Consider the following 3,539-nt stretch of genomic DNA (forward strand, 5'->3'; position numbering starts at 1 on the left):
CTGCAAGGAAGAAATTATATAAAAGGGGCTGCTGCCGGAAGCCGGTCCATCCTTACTGCTTGACACAGTCATTGCAGGGAAGAAACATCTGCACAGCATATGTTTCAAGGGACCTGGCGTATATGGCATACTGTTCTTAATATGTTTGCACCCCTTCTTAGTGCTATGTGTTTTAACCAAGGTCACCTCTCCGAGAAAGATTGTTTCCCCAGGTGGGGATTTTTCCCTGGAGTTAGGGATTAACAGGACTAAGGAAAGGAATAAATCAGTAAAACCCCTTAACTAAGTGCCAGGCGGGTAGTTAATCACTTTAACTACAAACAATCACACTTAAGCTACATAATCTTTACTTAGGATAATCTCCTTCAGTTACTTCCTTGTAGCTTAACAGAACAATAGAGTAGTGACCTTGGAATGGAGATAAAAAATGCCCTAACCTTTGGAATAGAATGGATAGGATTAAAATTAACTGGTACAAATACAGATGTAATAGGAGAATAAGAACAGAACCTGGCTGGAGAAACTGGCTGGAGAACCTGGATTACCTGGCTAGGCTGCTGATCAACTGAACGCTGTCTCCTTGTCATTTCTTCTTCGCCAACTCCTTCCACACCTTTGGGAACCCCTGGACCTGCTGGGGTTGGACCCCAACAACTGGCGCCGGTGGCGGAAGAGATTGTGCTCCCTGGCCTCCGGCTTGCCTTCTGCCAGGAGTTCTCGAAGCCCTCTACTCAGAGTCTGCTCTGGACCACTCGACCACCCGACCATCCGGAGCCCATTTGTTGGCCTCCTCGTCGCCCTCGGGTCACCAGGCTGGGGCATATTGGGGTGGCCCCCTCTCCCGACGGTGTTCCATGGAGTAGGGTCCCAGATTGTTGTCCTGAAGAGCGAGCGAGCTTGGCCCCCTCCCCCCCTTGTTCCTCCCTCCTTCAGCCTCAACATGGCTAACAACAGCCCAGCGCTGACCGGCAACTCGCAGCCGCAGCACCAGGCGGCCGTGGCCGAGACCCAGCAGCAACAGCAGCCGTGTGGCGGCAGCGCCACCAAGCCGGCGGTGTCGGGCAAGCAGGGCAACGTGCTGCCGCTGTGGGGCAACGAGAAGTCGATGAACCTCAACCCCATGATCTTAACCAACATCCTGTCGTCACCTTACTTCAAAGGGCAGCTCTACGAGCTCAAGACCTACCACGAGGTGGTGGACGAGATCTACTTCAAGGTCACACATGTTGAGCCATGGGAGAAAGGAAGCAGGAAGACAGCGGGCCAAACAGGAATGTGGGGAGGGGTTTGAGGTGTTGGAATAGGAGGAATTGTTTCTACAGCTTTTTGCTTGTTATACAAATTGTTTACTCTGAAGTTAACCCGCAAGCAAGTGATGGGTCTCATAACCCACACAGACTCTCCATATATTAGAGCCCTCGGATTTATGTACATAAGGTACATACAGCCCCCTACAGATCTATGGGATTGGTTTGAGTCCTTCCTTGATGACGAAGAGGACCTAGATATGAAGGCTGGAGGAGGCTGTGTAATGACCATTGGAGAAATGCTGTGGTCTTTTCTCACAAAACTGGAGTGGTTTTCTACCTTGTTTCCAAGAATTCCAGTTCCAGTTCAGAAGAATATTGAACAACAGATTAAAACCCGGCCTAGGAAAATCAAGAAAGATGGGAAGGAGGGTACTGAGGAAATAGACAGACATGTTGAATGCAGGCGTTCAAGGTCTCCAAGGAGATCACTAAGCCCACGGAGGTCCTCAAGAAGATCAAGAAGTCGAAGCCATCATCGGGAGGGCCATGGGTGTTCTAGTTTTGATCGAGAATTAGAAAGAGAGAAAGAATGCCAGCGTCTAGAGCGTGAGGCCAAAGAAAGAGAGAAAGAAAAGCGAAGATCCCGGAGTATTGATCAGGGCTTAGATCGCAGGCATAGCAGGAGTAGGAAAAGGCATAGAAGTCGGAGTCGGAGTTGTGATAGGAAAGGAGACAGAAGGGACAGGGATCGGGAAAGAGAAAAAGAAAATGAGAGGGGTAGAAGGCGCGATCGTGACTATGACAAGGAAAGAGGTAATGACCAAGAAAAGGAGCGCGAGCGATCAAGAGCACGGTCCAAGGAGCGGAGAAGTAGGGGCAAGGTGGAAGAAAAAAAACATAAAGAAGACAAAGATGATAGGCGGCACAGGGATGACAAAAAAGATTCCAAAAAAGAGAAAAAACACAGTAGAAGCAGAAGCAGAGAAAGGAAGCATAGAAGTAGGAGTAGAAGTAGGAATGCAGGGAAACGGAGTAGAAGCAAGAGCAAGGAGAAATCCAGTAAGCACAAGAGCAAAAGCAAGGAGAAGTCAAATAAACGAAGTCAGAGTGGCAGTCAAGGAAGAACTGACGGTGCTGAAAAAAGAAAACGGGAATGGAGCCCCAGCAAAGATAAATCTAGAAAGCGTAGCGGCAGCAAAGAACATGCCCACAAACGGGATCACAGTGATAGCAAGGACCAGTCTGACAAACACAATTAGCGAAGGAGCCAAAGCGCAGAACCAGAGAGCCAAGAAAAACCACACAAAAACAAAGACGAGACTCATTTATGCTTTTGAACAATTGCAACAGGTTCCCTTTAACTTGTACACTGACTCAATATATAGTTAAATTATTTCCTCATATTGCGATCGCCTCTCTCCCACAAGGAAGAACAGCCATTTTTTCTTTGTTAACTCAGCTACAAACTTACATTCATAAACGAGAAAAGGCTTTCTATATTGGACATATAAGAGCTCATTCCTGCCTACCAGGACCCTTAAGCTAAGGAAATTATCAGGCGGATTTACTAACTCACCCAGTAGTTTGTACAGCTCTAGAAGAAGCCCAGCGGTCTCATGCCATTCATCAAAATGCTTTTGCTTTCTGTCTATATTATCGCATATCTAGAGAAGCTGCTCAAAGTATTGTACGTGACTGCGGCCATTGTCCTACTCATTTTCCTAGCCCTGCTACTGGAGTTAATCCAAGAGGACTTAGACCCTGTGACTTATGGCAGATGGATATTACTCATGTCCCATCTTTTGGCAAACTTTGCTATGTGCATGTTTGTATTGATACCTTTTCTCATGTTATCCTTGCTTCTGCACATACAGGAGAAGCCTTTAGAGATGTAAGTCAACATTTATTCCAATGTTTTTCCTACCTAGGAATACCAAGGGCACTTAAAACAGACAATGGGCCTGCCTGTACCTCTAGAGCTTTTAAAAACTTATGCTCTACATTCGGCATCACACATACTACAGGAATACCCTACAATCCTCAAGGCCAAGCAATAGTAGAAAGGGCTCACCAAACTTTAAAAACACAAATTAAAAATTTACAAGAAAATGAGTTTAAATATTCCTCTCCTCATCATGTTCTACAACATGCTCTATTTGTAATTAATATACTAAATGTAGATTCTGAGGGAAATTCCCCAATGTACAGACATTGGAAACCTGATCTAACTAAACCTAAAGCCCTCGTCAAATGGAGAGACTTACTTACAGGATCCTGGAAGGGACCTGA

The 3,539-nt window shown here is 46.1% G+C and overlaps 1 pseudogene; it reads left to right on the forward strand.

Moving 5' to 3' along the window:
- The first annotated feature begins 940 nt into the window (after window positions 1-940).
- Window positions 941-2,509, forward strand: LOC139015661 (pre-mRNA-splicing factor 38B pseudogene; annotated as a pseudogene).
- Window positions 2,510-3,539: the final 1,030 nt, after the last annotated feature.

This window comes from Myotis yumanensis, unplaced genomic scaffold (assembly GCF_028538775.1).
Source record: "Myotis yumanensis isolate MYYU_CA2020_CCGP unplaced genomic scaffold, mMyoYum1.0.hap1 SCAF_8, whole genome shotgun sequence".
Lineage (NCBI taxonomy): Eukaryota > Metazoa > Chordata > Mammalia > Chiroptera > Vespertilionidae > Myotis > Myotis yumanensis.